Source organism: Toxorhynchites rutilus, chromosome 3, assembly GCF_029784135.1.
Source record: "Toxorhynchites rutilus septentrionalis strain SRP chromosome 3, ASM2978413v1, whole genome shotgun sequence".
NCBI lineage: Eukaryota > Metazoa > Arthropoda > Insecta > Diptera > Culicidae > Toxorhynchites > Toxorhynchites rutilus.
Window position 1 is genome coordinate 5,937,988 of NC_073746.1, and position 20,076 is coordinate 5,958,063.

Sequence of the window (20,076 nt, forward strand, 5' to 3'; positions counted from 1 at the left end):
ATAGGTTTGTTGTCAGTCAAATACTTTTGTGATGCTGCAACACCCGGCTTTTAGCTGTTTCCGACTTTTGAACATTAATGTTGTATTCTCAGTTCCGTTTCAAAACATACACACGAAAGTTCTTCTTTGTTTTGCTATTGTTGGCACGTTGATTCAAGAATATAGATTCAAGAATATAGAATATAATCTTGTTTCGACTTCCGGTTTGCTGATAATGGTATTGAATGACAAAAAAAATGAAAACCCATACGATTTGGGTGTTGGTTGCAGGTGTCTTACCAGCGGAAGTCGAATATCGTATTCCGATGTCAGTTTGAAATTGAAGATGGTGACTTCCGATTCATTAAAAGCGGATCTAAACGATCATAGCATGAAATCCCACATTACGAATGGTAAATGGTAACGTTGGCATATAACCGTGGGTACGCGAAGAAGAATGAAAACGAAGAATAAAGTTTGACAGTGAGCAGATAGGATTCAAACGAGAGGGAGATGATATTTAAGTGGTAAGGGGACCCTAGAGAGACGCGTGTGGAGTTAGACAAAGAAAGTGCACATACAAATGCACACTCAAACGTCAACAGTCAACGATCAAAGTCAACGTCTGATAGCAAAATCAGATGCGTTCCCTCGGTGGTGAGCGTCACTCGATGAACCAGGCGTGTGCGAGCCATTGATGGCAAGCGCCAGAGAGAACGTGTAAACAGTCATGCTGTAAAAACTGAGGGTCGGTTTAGGTCCACCCTGACTTTTCCCAAGTAACGACATGCCGTGTACTACAGGTAACAGGTAGATTCAATTTATATAGCTTATTTTGATAATCATACTATAAGCAATTAAAATGGCCTTATTTTTTTCAATGTTCCGCAATCTAAAAGAACATTGAACTCATTTTCTATACAGGTCAAAAATATTTTTCTCTGTTTTCGAAGCAATGAGAACGCAAAATGGCGCTAAAACGCTAGCATGAAGAGAGCCAGAAAATAGAATATTTTTAAATTGTCAGCGTTATGAAACCTTTCATTTGACATCATCGAAAATACGATAGGAAACACCGTTCCTGAGATACAAAGGGAGGTAGGTTCAGGACCACCGGTTGCGTTAGGACCACCTTCCCCTATGAGATGGACTTTTGGAAGGGGAAGGGGAGATCTCTGAGAAAAGTGAGAAGTATTCAGAGTAATAAAAAACACAACAAATAGTATATAGCTTCCCACAACACGACGAAATTCTTATTTAATACAACTTATTGATTGTGTGACGCGACAACGCTTCATGGAGACTGTTTTTCCGCACAGAGCGCGTTGTCACGTCACATAATGTATGACGATTTTTTAAAAGTTCTTGCATTTTTTTTTTTTTTTTTGAAAAACTCAATATACAGGAATCCACGTTCATCTTTTGTTGACGAATCATAGAACAAAGTTTATTTGTATGTTTTGAAAAGGAACATCATTAATGTTCAAAAGTCGGAAACCGCAAAAAGACAGGTGTTGTCACGTCACAAAAGAATTGGGCTGGCAACAAGCGAATTAAACTGTAAAATATTCTCCAACTGCAGATGCTTGTAGGGAATTTTCTCAATTTTACTTTGATATCGTTTTCTATTTGGAAATCGTGTGATTTATACATGAAAACGAAAAATACCCTGTTTTAGTGAGTCAAAACGTTGTCACGTCACGCTGGAGTGGGTCATAAGTTGTTGACAATTTTTGGCATTTTTCAAAATAATTTCCTCAAACGCCTGTAAAGTTACGAGTTGAAAAATTACATGACACCCACTGAAACCCACGAAGTCCTGTCTGTAAAGTAACGACCAAGTATGGAAAGTTCATTCGCTCATTTCTCCACACCTAATCACACATAATCACTGCTTGGAATAATCATGGCGAAAAGAATGCAGCAAGCAATCGTGAGATTGCACGATGAATCATGTTTCACTCTCCGACCATCTTCATTCTACCTATATTTTACTGTGAAAAACGAATGATTTTACAGAGACACTCGCTGGCTCAAGCAAAAGTTTCAAATTTGATTCTCTCACCATCTAACCTAATTTCGAGAGGCAAATGAGGGAATGCAAAATTCTGTGAGAATAGATGAGCGGAATCGAGACAGTATTTTTCCGTCGAGAATGAACTTTGCGAAGATGATAGGTGAATGTTTTCTGTCTCAAATAAAGTGAGGCATAAACGGAGAACAGAAGGGTGAGTTTTATATGTGAATGAGTGTTGTTGAACGAATTTCGATGCGATTTTGTCCATACCTGGTAACGACTGCCGCCAGCAGAGAAATTTGAAGCGAAAGAAGTGGCCGTGTCGCGTACTCGTGCTAGTGTTATGTCCCTCTTTCACTTTCATTAAGTTTCGCGGTCGCATCTCAATTTGTTCGGTTTCCTAGCAACGATGAAGTCCGGTCTGTACGAGAAAAGTAAGGCAACTGCCGCGTGTTATCTAAATGCGGGAATACATCCATACCGTCCGTGGACACGTTCGGCACAACCCTCTTCGCAAACGAAAGCATCCAGCAGTGGAATGAACGTGATAGCAATTGGTAGGCCATCATCTTAACCCAGACCCCAACCCACTGGATTATTCAAATGAAACGAAATAGGAGGAGTGTACCAGCGCACATTCCTCTGGAATGTAATGTAATCGTTGAAAAACTCGGCCAGCGATTGGCATTTTGTCCACGCTTTTACGACTCTGTGTGAAGGCGAAGGAGGACCATTTCAAATTACATTGTCAAAATGAAATAATTTAAATTTAGATTTAGATTAGATACTTTTACAAATTCAATAGCTTTTTTATTTCATTTTGTTCTTCTGTTGTGAATTTTCGAACGACCGCACTTATGGTTATACTAGATATTGTTTTGGTATACCATTTGTTTTTTTATTGGGTTCATCAGCATTTTAGCTGTAACAGAGGGTCCAAATCCCCTAAGGAGGATGTTTGTAATAGATGTTATCCATTACGCAGAGAAATAAATGGGTAAACCCCTGAGCCATTTGGGGAATATTCGAAAAGTTTCTCGACGACCTTCTCAAGTTGCCAAAAATAACCTCGGTCGCCTCGATTTAAAAAAAAATTGAATTGTAATACAATTGTTGATTAGTACAGGGTCTTTCAGATTACACGCTCACGCAAAAAAAATCGAATAGCTCCTTATAATTTTTTTTTCGCTCCGTCGATGCAGCCAGATAGAATCCTTGCGGCGATCCTTGAGACTTCCAGAGATTTTCTCATTGAAATGCATTGCACAAAATTATTTATTGATCCAGTAAGGCTACCCTGTGTTACCGTTTAGAAATTAGTTCTTCAATTAATTAAGTTAGATATAGAATTAAATAAATTAGAGTATAGGAAATTTCAAATGAACTAGGATTTAAGTTAGCTATAAATATAATTACACACACATATACTCACACCGAACACATAAACCTGTTGTCGGGCGAAAACGCCATAAAAGCCGTGGATTGCGCAATAGATATTTGATAAGCGACATCCGAAAAAGGGAACGATGGGAAAAGGAAAGCACTATTGGGTCTACAATAAAAGCTCTTTATCCAAGGCACAACAAAAGCTATTAAAGTGATCCCGATTATAGAAATTCAAATAAAACATTTGAAAACTGCAGTTCGACCTGAAAGGACGGAAGGATCAGGTATGGTTTTGGATAAAGAGCAAGACCCAGTAGTAACTCTGGACTTTCAATTTTTTCCCATCAGGACCCAATATTTTTGCCCTGAATTCAGATTCCCCGGAGCGAAACGATTTTGAGGAAGATTGCTGCCGTCCACGAAGCTCTGCAGCAACGAGCAACTTGAGTTACCAACCCTATAGTAACTCTTCGAGCTACGGCAAAGCTCGCGGCGCCCAGGTTTCGCTCGACAACATCCGGCCGGCCACATCACACTGACATATACACAAATGTAAGTTGAATAAACAAAAAAAAAGGAATCTATCTGTGTTTTTACTTGTGAACTGAATCCTTGATTTGTGCCCAAAAAGAGAGTGAGCCGATCTTGAGCCTCCGAGTGTCAAGCTCGAGCTAGCCGAGTTAAAAGAGGCAGTTGAAAGCCCACCCTCAATGGTCCCCGTGGCTTAGACCAGGGATCGAGGGCTTTTCTAGGATTAGCCCTTCTGGCTAGTCTGACATAAATAAGAGAGAGTAACAAATGGCGCCCAACTAAAATATATGCAAATCAAGTTTTCAGTAATCAAGTAATACACTATAGAAAATAGGGTGATAGTGAGATAGGGACGGTTGTTTCAAAAATCGATTAGAATTTCGAAACGGTAGCGTTGCACGAGCGACTCCAGTAGAATTATCTGAGTTTAGGCTTACTAGTGCGCGTACACTCATAAAAGTGAACAGGTTCTGCTGTAATCACATCAAATACCGGGAGTGAATATTCGCATTTTACTGAGAGGGAATAATGATTATTGGGTCTTGATTCATCTGAGGCAACTCAAATCCATTCTTGTTTTGTTTTGTGGGAGTTTTGTTTATTGTAATTGAATTTTTGTATATATATATAATAGTTTTATTGTTTAAGAATAATTTTGTCCATATACGTTGAACCTAGAAAAAAAAATGTATTAATAATAAAATGGATTTGCTGGAGTTGTACAGACACATACATGTGTCTCACCTTCCAATTGAAGAGGTCGAACATGAACTTTTAATAAGAAATGTTTATTTCGAGTCTGATGAACATGAGAGTACCAAGAGAAGGAAGTTAAAGGATAAAATTAAATTAGAAACAGAATCAAAAACATTTACAGCATCCCAAACACGAAGGGAAATTACTGAGGAAATATTTATAATCAAAACGAAGTTGGAAAGGATCGAAAATTTGCTTGCGCAATGCAAGGTAGATAACTGGCAGCGTCAGAAACTGAAAACACGCCTCACTCATTACCGAGTTAGAGTGCTGTTGCTTTTGAAAGCTCCTAGAGCAGAAAAATATTTGTCAGGGATTGAGTCATTGCAAAAGCAGACTACATGGTTAATGCAAAAATATTATCCTGATATAAGTGTTACACATAAAGCTTCGGAAACAACACAAATAGAGTCAGAAATACATGAGGTGTTACAAGAAGTCAGGAGTGAAATAGAGGAGTGGAATGAAACAGGTAGGAATGTCGGAACTGAAGACGACGAGACGAGTGAGAGTAAAGAAATAGGAGCCAATGGCAAACAACAAGCAGGTGAATCGTCGAGAAAGAAACCCGAAGAAATTTTAGGCATATTGGATCAATATGAGCAGGGAAAATTAAACAATACAGAAGAGTTGATAAAAATGTTTAAATCATTTGTACTTCAGACCTCAGAGCAACAGAAACAGATGAGAGAGAAAGACATTGCGGAGGAGGAAAGACGGAAGAAAGAGTATGAGGAGAATAGGGATCGAAAAAAGAAGTTAGAAAAATTACTGGTGAACTTAAATGAAAAGCTTAAAACAGAGTCAGATCAAAACAAGTGCTCCGCTAGCCGAAATTGTAGTAAGCAAGTTGAGGAAAAGGGAGAAACTATAGCCGAGAGCAGTATCGAGAATACCTCTGGCCATATCGAATCGAATAGTAACATGAAAACTGAGAACAACAAATCGATCCTCAAAAATCACCATAATTCTTTTTCCGGAAAACATGATGGAAAGCATCACCGAAAAATGAGCTTTTCGTCATCCTCATATTCAAGTTCTTCTTCTTATGAAAGCTCTGATTTTTCCTGTTCTAGTGCTGAGAGCATCTGCTCAAAAGCTCCGAAAAAAATACATAAAACGAAACATAGAAGTTTGAAGAGAATACCCGTTTCGGAATGGAAATTGAAGTACGACGGGAAAGATCAAGGTCGACGATTAATCGAATTTTTGAAGGAAATAAAAATGCGCTGCAAAGCGGAAGATATCTCGGAGAGAGAATTATTCCGATCTGCATTCCACTTGTTCTCAGGGCGTGCTAAAGATTGGTTTATGGATGGGGTTGCAAATCGAGATTTCCGTAGTTGGTCTGAACTTAAACGGGAGCTCAAACGCGAGTTCTTGCCACCGGATTTAGATTTCCAAATTGAAATCCAGGCCACTAATCGCCGGCAAGCGCGTGGTGAGAAGTTCTCCGATTATTTTCATGACATACAAAAACTCTTTCAGTCCATGACTAGATCAGTGTCGGACCGGAGAAAGTTTGAAATAATCTGGCGCAATATGCGTTTTGATTATAAAAATGCATTGACGGGAGCGGGAGTAAAATCAATGTCAAGATTGAAAAAGTACGGTAGAATAATCGATGAGAATAACTGGAACATGTTTCAAAAACCTGGTGATACTCTCAACCACCCAAAAAGTAGTCATGTGAATGAAATAGAACTTGATAATATTCCGGAAAAACATTCGAAAATGGTCAATTCCGAAAAAGAAAAGAGAAGTTTTTATGGTAATAGACCTAAAATAGGAGAGAAGAAGAAAAATTTGCAACAAGAAGGGGAAAGACGAGAACAGGAGAGAAGGAAAGAACTAATTATGGATCCCATGGAAGGTTCAGCTAGAGGAACTATGCACACTTTGGCCGCCCAGTATAAACGTCCTCCGATAGGAACCTGTTACAATTGTAGGCAAGCAGGTCACCATTATGTCGATTGTCCCAAGGAAAGAACAAAATTTTGTCGAATATGTGGCTTTGCAGACGTAAGTACATTTTACTGTCCGCATTGTCAAAAAAACTAGAGGCATTCAGCTTGAAGAGGCAATCTGAAGCACAATCGACAAATCCTCTAAATTCAAACAGCGTTATACACAAGTTGAGTTCAAATGGTTTTCAACCTGTACTCGATGAAGATTATTACTCAGGGCCGGATATAGAAGAATTGCGACTACCAGTGAATGATGATAGCCGACCATTCATAAAGATAGAGGTAATGGGGAGAGAATTAATAGGACTGTTGAACAGTGGAGCACATAGGACCGTCCTGGGGGTAGGGTGCAAGAAATTGTTAAGAGACCTTAACTTGAAAGTGTTTCCAACGGAAGTTCAGTTGAAAACTGCCTCCGGTACGCCGGTCGAGGTAGAAGGCTACGTTCACTTGCCAATAACCTTCAACAATGAAAATAAAATCATTCCTGCCTTCGTTGCCCCACAGCTGAAGCGCAGACTGATTCTGGGTTATAGCGATTTTTGGAAATCGTTTAATATAAAACCGACTTTGCTTAGCGTTCAGCAGGTTGGAGAAATAACTGAGACTAATGTAGAAGAGATAGTTGTTAACGAGGGAAATTTTAAGTGAATCCCAGAAAGCGATCCTTGAGAACGTAAAGACTCACTTTAAAGTTGCTATCGACGGTGAAACTCTTGACGTGACTAATTGGATATCGCACAAAATTGAATTTAAGGAGGAATTTCTTCACGCTCCCGCCGTCCGAATTAATCCCTATCCGACTTCTCCTGAAATGCAAAGAAAAGTTAATAAGGAACTGAATGAAATGTTGCGACAGGAAGTTATTGAACCCAGCCAGAGCGATTGGTCGTTGAGCACGGTACCAGTTTTGAAGTCAACGGGAGAAGTGCGTTTATGTTTAGATGCCAGACGTTTAAACGATCAGACCAAAAGGGATGCTTACCCTCTCCCTCACCAGGATCGAATTCTGAGTAGAGTAGGTGCGAGCCGTTTCTTGTCTACGATTGACTTAACCAAGGCGTTTCTACAGATTCCTCTCGATTCACAATCACGGAAATATACCGCGTTTTCCATATTGGGGAGAGGCTTGTTCCAATTTACCAGGTTACCTTTCGGACTGGTTAACAGCCCAGCCACATTAGCAAGACTTATGGACAAGGTCCTGGGATACGGGGAACTTGAGCCTAACGTATTCGTTTATCTCGACGACATAGTTGTCGTTAGCGATACATTTGAAGCTCATATCCACAGTTTGGAAGAAGTGGCTCGGAGATTGAAATCCGCCAATCTATCGATTAACATCGCCAAATCGAAATTTTGCGTAAAACAGTTACCGTACTTGGGCTATATACTGTCTACCGAAGGGTTGCGCCCCAGTCCAGAAAGAATAGAGGCAATAATAAATTACGAGCGTCCGGGTTCTCTCCGTTCGCTCCGTAGATTTTTAGGGATGGCCAATTACTATCGGCGTTTCATCCCTAATTTTAGTGAGGTGTCGGCTCCTCTAACAAATCTCCTTCGCAAGAAACCCAAAACTATTGCCTGGAATTCAACCGCTGAACAAGCTTTTATCAGTCTAAAGGACTGCCTGATTGCTGCTCCAATTCTGGCCAACCCGAATTTCGAGAAACCATTCCAAATACAGACGGATGCTAGTGATAGTGCTATTGCCGCTGTTCTCACACAGCAGCATGAGGAAGGTGAGAAAATTGTGGCCTATTACTCGCAGAAACTTTCCCCAGAGCAACAAGCCTATGCTGCTTCCGGGAAGGAAGGTTTAGCTGTATTATCGGCCATAGAAAAGTTCCGACCCTATATTGAGGGAACCCACTTTCTAGTGGTCACGGACGCTTCCGCCCTCACCCATATAATGAAGGGAAAGTGGCGCACTTCCTCCCGATTAAGTCGATGGAGTATTGCTCTCCAGGGGTACGATTTCGAAATTCTCCATAGTCGCGGTAAGGACAACATCATTCCGGATGCCTTATCGCGTTCCCTGGAAATTGGAGAAGTTGACCTCAAAGAGGATAGATGGTACTCCGAATTGTATAAAAAAGTACTAGCTGCTCCGGAGGACTATTTAGACTACAAAATTGAGGATGAGAAATTAATGAAATTCATCCCTTGTCAAACTGAGGTATTGGATTTCAGATTCGAGTGGAAGATTTGTGTGCCGGAGAAACTGAGGGAGGTCATTCTTCGAAAAGAGCACGAGGCAAACTTCCATATTGGGTATGAAAAATTGTTGCACAAAATGAGAGGGAGATATTTCTGGCCGAGGTTGGCCGCTTCAGTCAAGAAGTTTGTAGGCCAATGTCAAGTGTGTAGGGAATGCAAACCAGCCTACAATTCGCAACATCCAACCATAGGACAACCCCGAATCGCTCGAAAGCCGTTTCAAATATTGGCCATCGACTTTATTCAGTCCCTACCCCGCACTAAAACTGGCAATACTCACTTGCTCGTACTACTGGACCTTTTTTCCAAATGGACTGTGTTAGTACCCGTCAAGAAAATTTCAACCGAATCCATAATTAAAATCCTCCAGGAACAGTGGTTCCATCGCTATTCGGTCCCAGAAATTCTTATCAGCGATAATGCCACTTGTTTCCTTAGTCGCAAATTCCAGGAATTCCTTGAGCATTACCAGGTAAAGCATTGGGCCAATGCTCGATACCACAGCCAGGCAAATCCGGTGGAGCGTCTTAATCGTAGCATTAATGCTTGCATGAGGACGTACGTCAAGACCGATCAGCGCCTTTGGGATACCAGGATATCGGAAATCGAATACACGGTCAATAATACGGTCCATTCATCCACGGGATTCACTCCGTATAGAATTTTGTTTGGGCATGAAGTTGTAGCTGATAGGGAGGACCATCGTCGGGACGTTGACACGTCCAACACGACTGCAACGGGTAGAATTGGTCTGAAAATAAAAATTGATCGGAATGTTTTCGAGGCTGTCCATAAAAATTTGGAAAATGCCTATGGAAAAGGTGTGCGAACGTACAACTTTCGGCATCCTAAAGCGGCACCGACATATGAAGTAGGACAGTGCGTTTATAAACGCAATTTTTTGTTGTCTTCTGCTGAAGATGCTTATAAGTCCAAATTGGGTCCATTGTACACACCGTGCACTATTGTTTCTCGACGAGGGACGAGTTGCTACGAGCTCGTCGATGCCCAGGGGAAGTATCTCGGGGTTTATTCGGCTGCCGATCTCAAGCCGGGTATACCAAAACAAGGCTGAAAGGGATACAGTTATTATTTTTGTTTTATTTGTATGTTTTAAGTACCAATACGTTGTGCGCTGCATCCGAGTCGAGCGTCGTATTAGAATAAGCAATGGAGGTATACCAGCTATAATTTTATAGTATAACTGGGCGAACTGATATTGAATGAAAGCACTATTTTTATGGATTATGGTTAATTTTAGATTAGTCATGTTGGAATAAACGAAATGAGAGAGAAATAGTTTGCATATTATAATGAGAAGCCTGTTTGAGGTAGTAGCCCGCGAAAAATGAAGAAAAACTGATCAGTGGAAAAAAGAAAAGCAATTGAAATTCATATCGCGAACTGTAGATGATTAAACCGGTTTTGTCTGCACTACAACTTTTCAACGTTTTCATCTTATTATGAGCGCTTCAGCAATCAATGATACCCAACACTGTAAAATAATGTTTTCAGCTAATATTATTATATATCAGGAAGAATTCGCAAATTCGATAGTGAGAATAATTCAATGAGATAATATATGTTTTGAGATTCTGAGAGAGGAGAAGGCCAAATAATTATTCGTAGAAGTAGAGACGTCGAAAAATAGTTTCCATTACTTGTATGGAGAACAAACTATTTGCTGTTTTGACGCAGATCTGTTAATTTTTGTTTGTCTCGAATGCAATAAAAGTTGCGACTCGACCCTGGGCTTATTTGAGATAATTCAACTAGATAAAATTAATCTCAAACATTGTTATCGATTAATTTTTAGGGGGAGTATGAGGTAGTGTTACCGTTTAGAAATTAGTTCTTCAATTAATTAAGTTAGATATAGAATTAAATAAATTAGAGTATAGGAAATTTCAAATGAACTAGGATTTAAGTTAGCTATAAATATAATTACACACACATATACTCACACCGAACACATAAACCTGTTGTCGGGCGAAAACGCCATAAAAGCCGTGGATTGCGCAATAGATATTTGATAAGCGACATCCGAAAAAGGGAACGATGGGAAAAGGAAAGCACTACTGGGTCTACAATAAAAGCTCTTTATCCAAGGCACAACAAAAGCTATTAAAGTGATCCCGATTATAGAAATTCAAATAAAACATTTGAAAACTGCAGTTCGACCTGAAAGGACGGAAGGATCAGGTATGGTTTTGGATAAAGAGCAAGACCCAGTAGTAACTCTGGACTTTAAATTTTTTCCCATCAGGACCCAATATTTTTGCCCTGAATTCAGATTCCCCGGAGCGAAACGATTTTGAGGAAGATTGCTGCCGTCCACGAAGCTCTGCAGCAACGAGCAACTTGAGTTACCAACCCTATAGTAACTCTTCGAGCTACGGCAAAGCTCGCGGCGCCCAGGTTTCGCTCGACAACATCCGGCCGGCCACATCACACTGACATATACACAAATGTAAGTTGAATAAACAAAAAAAAAGGAATCTATCTGTGTTTTTACTTGTGAACTGAATCCTTGATTTGTGCCCAAAAAGAGAGTGAGCCGATCTTGAGCCTCCGAGTGTCAAGCTCGAGCTAGCCGAGTTAAAAGAGGCAGTTGAAAGCCCACCCTCAATGGTCCCCGTGGCTTAGACCAGGGGTCGAGGGCTTTTCTAGGATTAGCCCTTCTGGCTAGTCTGACATAAATAAGAGAGAGTAACACCTGCAACTCAGGTAACTCTATGTGCAGCCATTCCATGCTAAACCGATATAGTGGTTCTCAGATAGTGGTAGTTTTGTTCTTTATCGCAAATTATTAGACTCGTATTTTTTTATTTTTTTGTTAGGGTGATCATTTTTATTTTAGGGTGATCCGAAAAATCCAATCCAATCCTCTACAGCTGCAGAAAATTTGAATTATGTTTTCGTTATCATTGATTGTATTTGTTTTTTATAGTTTTCATATAAGAAAATTTGAATTATGTTTTCGTTAACATTAATTGTATTTGTTTTTTATAGTTTTCATGGTCTCGGGTTTTCATGGCCAAAGGTGCTATATTTTTTTATATTTTTTCGGGAAAGATGGGGATTTTTCACATAATATATCTCGAAACCAGGGAGGCGTTTGTTTTCAAACAAAACTAGGCTTTAATTTGATATATCGATCATCTGAATCGATCCAGTAGATCAAAAGTTATGATTTTCTGTATTGGAAAAAATGAGAAAAAAATATTGTTCGTACCATCGGTCAATTTTGAAAAATCATAACTAAAAAACGAAAAACAATTTTTAATTTAATTTAATATGTCGAACATCTGAATTGGTCAAGTGGTTCCAACGTTATGAATTTTTGGCAAAAATGAGAAAAAATGGATTTATCGGACCACCCAAAAATAAAAATGATCACCCTAACAAAAAAATAAAAAAATACCAGTCTAATAATTTGCGATAAAGAAAAAAACTACCACTTTGGACGATAATCTGAGAACCACTATATCGGTTTGGCATGGAATGGCTGTGTTACTATGTGGTGTATGTATTTGATAATGGAAAACATTATCAAGCTTACATCTCGAAGAATTGCTAGGCACATAGATTGTGCTAAGTTACCTTCTTCCAGATGTAGCCGTCTATTGAGATCTGTTATGATAATAATTATTTTTTGTCAAATATCTATGATAACGATCTACAAGTCATCCAGGGGTGAGAATCTCATCCCCATAGTATGATCGATAGATCTTACCGGAAATAACCGCAATATCGAAATCTACAACATTCTACATCTACATTATGAAATAAGAAAAAATCGGGTGAGTGCAAATTGTTAGTATTATTATTATTATGTATTAAAGGGGTAGTACACTATGAACATCATAAAAAGAATGTGATTTTCGCGATTTTTTTCAACGAGAAAATAAATTACTCTGATCAATCTGATATCACAGTTTTATTAGGTATATATCACTGAACAAATAAAAACAATTGGTGTTAATAGGACTGTCTCCTGAATAGCCGGTTTGTTGAACTCTTGCAGACAAAACCTTGTAAGCTAGTGGGAGTTCTACGAGCTTTTGTGGACCGATTTCAACCAATGATTTTTTTACGTAATCTTGGATATATTTCCTGTCAACTCCGCCCAGTTTACAAAACTTAGTTTCGAGAAAAACGTGTTTTAAATTTTGGATCCGCGCTCCTTACGCATAGACTTAGGTCCACTAATTGGCTTGAAACTTTGGAACGGAGCATCGGACAAACCTTGGACAAAAACTACAGTAAAGTAGACGTCCAAGAGAACGTTTTAGGCCATTTGAAAAAAAAAATCAAGTTTCCATAGTGTACTACCCCCTTAGTGATGCTTCGATTAGGTTTAAAATTATTGTGACCTTGATGTGCTTTTTAACGTAGGATTACGCTTCCGGGCACATGTTGGGGGTACAAATTGAAAAACGAAAATCGATCGCATCGTGTAATCGACGGATTCATTAACGCAGTTTTTCAAACATGTCCAAAATCATTATGCAACAGATAGCCTAACGTAATCCGTAACCATTCCGTCGTGACTCGGACACAACTCTCCTGTGACTTTTTCTATTTCACAATAAAAAGAAATCACTCACGTCAACTGACAGTAAACTGCATATAACCAGATCAAGATTAAAAGTACAGCATCTCTGAGACGGAAGTCATCCTATCACATGTTACGTTTTCGTTTTTCGTGTCTTCATCTGTTACTTAATTTTGCCCATTCATGATGCACTTTTCTTCGGTCAGGTGCACGGGTTAATTTTTTTTTTGTTTTTCCAAGGTGCTTCCGAAGTGCCGGAAAATAACAAAAAAACGGATTCAATCCTTTTAGTTTGAAATTTTGAGATGTCGTAGGTAGCCGATTTTCCATCCATGCTGCGATCCTTGGAAGATGAAATTTTTGAAGTCATTGTTTTCGTTTTAAATTTTGAACACTTCAGAAGCAATCTAATCCGAAAATTGTGGCTTCCAACGATTATTGACTGCACGAGAAGCATTGTGCAAAGTCTTTGGAAGTGGAGTGGAACCTTCTGGTACGATGTGATTGTACATAATGATGTTCTTCTTTAATCGGAGATGTCAATCTTCCCGATTTTTCGGCATATTCCAGACCCGTTCCCCGATATACTATCAAACACTCGATTATGCCTGATTTTACTGAAATGATTCTATTTTTTCCTGATTTTGTGTTTTTTACATCATCAGAATAAAAATAATACCTAATAAATATACCTGCCAAAGTTGTCTTGGTTGAAAATGAGAACTCTCATAATAGCTCTCCGGTCCGCAATTGTTTGTTATGTACTCAAGTTGTATGGAGCAATTGAAAGGCCCAATTGAATCCGCTAATTATATGGCTACAAAAATATTTTCAATATTTTTAACAAATCCTACGTACGATGACAGGAAATATATCCTGGATTACGTAAAAAATTCATTGGTTGAAATCGGTCTACTAGAAAAACTTATAGAACTACCACAAGTCTACAAGGTTTTGGCTGAAGTGACTCAATAAACCGGTTGCGGCTATTTAGGAAACAGTCCAATTGACACCAATATATTTTTTGTTTGTAAATTAATATATACCAAATGATATCAGATTAATCATAGTAACTTATTCTCGATACAACCGCATTGTTGACGTAGAACTACGCTGTTATTTTATATCAGTCGCTTGTTTATAACTTCGGATATTTTGCTGTGTAATTTTAGAAATAACTATTCAGTAGAATGGTTTGATCGCCCTGATTAATGATTCATTCTTGCCCTCGTAGAACAATTCACTAACTGATCGTATGTGGTAATTTGTTTCATGGCAATGCATTGAAAATTTACCTCGAACACTATTCCGGTGGCCTTTTTCGCAATTGACATACACTCGGTTACCAGCGATTATATACTTGTTGCATCAGCACCATTATTCCACATCTCATAACTACATCAATATATCTTTGATACCGCATGGAAACAACAACAATGACAATATTCGCAGGTATCAAATACCGTGCTACATTTTAATTAGTATTGCCTCAGTGGAATCACACCTTTAGGCATCGTTCGTACAACGTAAACCAAACGTTCGCCATAGCATGCATACAGAGCCATACATGGGTGGCTTGAAGCTACTAGAAATATAAACATTTCTCATCATTTTGCGCTATTCTCAAAAGAAACGCTTCTGTTAATATTACTGATCTCGAAAACAGTTGCATTACTTTCTCATGCTCAAAATAAGCGCAGGTGTTAGGCGCAGGCGCTTAGTGGAGAAAGTTTTGCCACTGGCAAGCGAAACCCAATCTCATGCAAAATTCTAGAACGACATTTGCTTTCTTGGTGACTAAATAAAAGAAATAAACTCTTTCTGTTAATCTCAACAATCAGTAATCTCTAATTTAGCGTAGCGAACTTTTTATACGTATGGGTTATGAAGCACGCACATATACACACAAACATCCATATATCGATGGCTTGAAGTAACTAAATATACAAACATCTAGATTAGCTTAGCCAAATCACAGACAAAATTACAGAACATTTATTTTCTTGGTGAGCCGACGATAGCTCATATTGGTGATTTCCCCACACAATTGTATAGCTCAAAACATTAACGCAATGGCGTCAGTTTGATGCAATGATTGCAATGCCAGAGACATCAGCGAGTGATTAATTTGGTCGCGTCCACAGCTCAATCCGAAACGAAGACATGTGATGGCGCAAAACAGAACAACAAGCGATGTTCATTGCTTCGTATCTAGAACGATAACGAAAGCTTGCCTCATTCTCTTATATAACTCCTACCAATGAACTTAATATAGATGGATTCCGCTTATTAGATGTAGATAATCGAATTATTTTACCTTTTAATAATCAAATTCGAATTTTAGTAACAGCTACAGATGTTCTTCACTCATGAACAATCCCAGCCCTAGGTGTAAAAATTGACGCAACTCCAGGACGATTAAATCAAACTAATTTTTTAATTAATCAACCTGGATTATTTTTTGGACAATGTTCAGAAATTTGTGGAGCAAACCATAGTTTTATACCAATTGTTATTGAAAGAATCCCAATAAATTTCTTTATTAAATGAATTTCATCTCAAATCAATTCATTAGATGACTGAAAGCAAGTAATGATCTCTTAAATCATATTATAGTAAATTAGCAATTACTTCTAATGATATTAACATTTCACTCAAAAAAATTTGTTTAATCAAAACCTTAGTTTGTCAAACTAAAAATATTAATAATTTAATATTTTTTAATCCCTCAAATATCTCCATTAAGATGATTAACTTTATTTTTCATTTTTTCATTTACTTTAATAATTTTTAATATTAAAAATTATTATTGCTTTTTTTATTCTTTAAATTCAACCCCCCAACTATTAAATATTAAACAATCTAAATTAAATTGAAAATGATAACTAATCTATTTTCAGTATTTGACCCTTCAACAACAATTTTTAATATATCCTTAAATTGAATAAGAACTTTTTTAGGTTTATTAATTATTCCATCTTCTTATCGATTAATACCTAATCGATTCCAAATTATTTGAAATAATATTTTATTAACTTTACATAAAGAATTTAAAACTCTTTTAGGTCCAACTAATAATAATAAAAGAACTTTAATATTTATTTCTTTATTTTCTTTAATTATATTTAATAATTTTTTAGGACTTTTTCCTTATATCTTTACAAGAACTAGTCATTTGACATTAACTTTAACCTTAGCTTTTCCTTTATGATTAAGAATTATAATTTATGGATGAACAAACCACACACAACATATATTTGCTCATTTAGTTCCTCAAGGAACTCCCGCAATCCTAATACCTTTTATAGTATGTATTGAAACAATTAGAAATGTAATTCGTCCGGGAACTTTAGCCATTCGATTAACCGCAAATATAATTGCTGGTCATTTACTTTTAACCCTTTTAGGAAATACTGGACCTATATCTACATCTTACATTATCGTAAGAATTATTTTAATTGTTCAAATTGCTTTATTATTAGAATCAGCAGTCGCTATTATTCAATCTTATGTATTTTCAGTTTTAAGTACTTTATATTCTAGAGAAATAAATTAATGTCAACAAAAATAAATCATCCCTTTCATTTAGTAGACTATAGTCCATGACCTTTATTAGGAGCAATTAGAGCAATAACAATAACTACAGGATTAGTTCAATGATTCCATCAATATAATAATAATTTATTTATTTTAGGAAATATTATTACTCTATTGATTATATATCAATGATGACGAGATATTTCTCGAGAAGGTACTTTCCAAGGACTTCATACTTTCAATGTAACTTTAGGCCTTCGATGAGGAATAATTCTTTTTATTATCTCTGAAATTTTCTTTTTTGTTTCATTTTTTTGAGCATTTTTTCATAGAAGATTATCTCCTACAATTGAACTGGGAATAATATGACCTCCTATCGGAATTCATCCATTTAATCCTTTTCAAATTCCTTTATTAAATACAGCTATTCTATTAGCATCAGGAATTACTGTAACTTGAGCTCATCATAGATTAATAGAAAATAATCATACTCAAACAATTCAAAGATTATTCTTTACAGTACTTTTAGGAATTTATTTCTCAATTTTACAAGGATATGAATATATAGAAGCCCCATTTACTATTGCAGATAATGTTTATGGCTCAACATTTTTCATATCAACAGGATTCCACGGACTTCATGTTTTAATTGGAACTTCTTTTTTATTAATTTGTTTTTTACGTCATATTAACCATCATTTTTCAAAAAATCACCATTTTGGATTTGAAGCAGCAGCATGATATTGACACTTTGTAGATGTAGTTTGATTATTTTTATATATTTCAATTTACTGATGAGGAGGTTAATTTATAAAGTATATGTATGTATAAACGACTTCCAATCATTAGGACTAAATAATTTTAGTATAAATAATTTTAACACTTACTATTAAAAGTCTAATTATTTTAACTATTTCTATTATTATTATTATAATAGCAACCTTTTTATCTAAAAAAAACTATTACTGATCGTGAAAAATCTTCCCCTTTCGAATGTGGATTTGACCCTATAAATTATTCTCGTTTACCCTTCTCTCTTCGATTTTTCTTAATTGCAATTATTTTCTTAATTTTTGATGTAGAAATTGCCCTTCTTCTCCCAATAATCTTAATTTTTAAATCATCAAATTTAATAAATTGAACAATTACTAGCCTTTCCTTTATTTTTATTTTATTAATTGGTATAATCCACGAATGAAACCAAGGAGCATTAGAATGAAATAATTAAATCTCAACCAAATATGAAGCGATATATTGCAATTAGTTTCGGCCTAATCTTAGGTGAATTACACCCATATTTTTTAAAAATGAATAAATAGGATAATAGTTAATTATAACATTTAACTTGCACTTTAAAAATATTGATTCAATCAATTTATCTTAAATTAATTGAAACCAAAAAGAGGTATATTACTGTTAATAATATTAATGAATTTTAAATTCCAATTAAGAAATATAAATGGAATTAAACCATTAAAGATAAAAGTTAGCAGCTTTTTCTTGATCACCATATTTCTATTAATATTTATTTATATAGTTTAAAAAAAACATTACATTTTCAATGTAAAATTAATAAACTTTATTTATAAATATTTCCAATATTTAAAAATTAAAATAATTTCCTTAACAACTTCAATGTTACACTCTAAATATAAGCTATTTAAATTAATTTAAAAATATTATTAATAATAAAATTACAATTCAAATAAAATATCTTATTAAATAAATTTTCAAATTATTATTTTGAAATTCTTGAATATATAAAGAATACTTTTTTATTTGATAATAAAATATATATCCACCAAAATATTCTTGATCTTGATCAAATCTTTTATATGAAAATAATCCTATTTTTAATGGCAATTTGATAATAATTAAAGTCGAAATATATGGCATAAATCATATTACCCAACAAATCTTCTAAATTTATAAAATATAAAAGATTTATTATTACTAAATAAATTTTCATAATTTAATAAATAACATATTAAACCTCCTAAAACACAAACCATCAATGTTAAAAATTTTATCATTTTAGGTAAATTAATTATCTCTGGATTAAAAAATATTAATCATCTAAGAAAACTCCCTCCAATAATAGCTATAATTATTAAAAAAAAAATTCTAAAATTTATAATTCGTCTCTTATCATTTAATATATTTAAAACTATATTTTTAAAATCCCCAGTTATAGAATAATAAACTAATCGAAAAGAATAACAAACCGTTAACCCAGTTGAAAAAAAAGAAAGAAAGAAAAAAAGAAAAAAAAAATATATAATCCTTTTATAATAATATAAAGAAGTTTAACAATCTCTAAAATTAAATCCTTTGAATAAAATCCAGCCAAAAAAGGCATTCCACACAAAGCTAAATTAGCAATATTAAAACATCTACAAACAAAAGGTATTCTTATAAACAACCCTCCTATATAACGAATATCTTGTATATTTTTTATATTATGAATAATTACTCCTGCACATATAAATAATAATGCTTTAAAAAAAGCATGAGTTAAAAGATGAAAAAATGCTAATTTAAATTCTCCAATAGACAAAATTCTTATTATTAATCCTAACTGTCTTAAAGTAGACAAAGCAATAATTTTTTTTAAGTCATACTCAAAATTAGCTCCTAATCCAGCTATAAATATCGTTAATCCTGAAATTAATAGTAAAATTTGACCAAATAATGAATCTACTAATAAAATATTAAAACGAATCAATAAATAAACCCCTGCAGTTACTAAAGTTGAAGAATGAACTAAAGCAGAAACAGGAGTAGGAGCTGCTATAGCAGCAGGTAATCAAGAAGAAAAAGGAATTTGAGCTCTTTTAGTTATAGCTGCTAATATCACCAACCCCCTGATTATACATATTTCAAAATTTTCCTTATTAATTTCTAAATAAAAAATATAATTTCAACTTCCATAATTTAATATCCAAGCAATAGCTAATAATAAAGCTACGTCAAAAATTCGATTTGATAAAGCTGTTAACATCCCAGCATTATAAGATTTTACATTTTGAAAAAAAATACTAAACAATAAGAAACTAATCCTAACCCGTCTCATCCTAATAAAATTCTAATTGAATTAGGACTAATAATTAATATTATCATTGATA

General features: G+C 35.5%; 1 pseudogene; it reads right to left on the bottom strand.

The window, feature by feature from the left end:
• Window positions 1-18,803: 18,803 nt before the first annotated feature.
• LOC129779408 (NADH-ubiquinone oxidoreductase chain 5-like) lies at window positions 18,804-19,967 on the bottom strand (annotated as a pseudogene).
• Window positions 19,968-20,076: the final 109 nt, after the last annotated feature.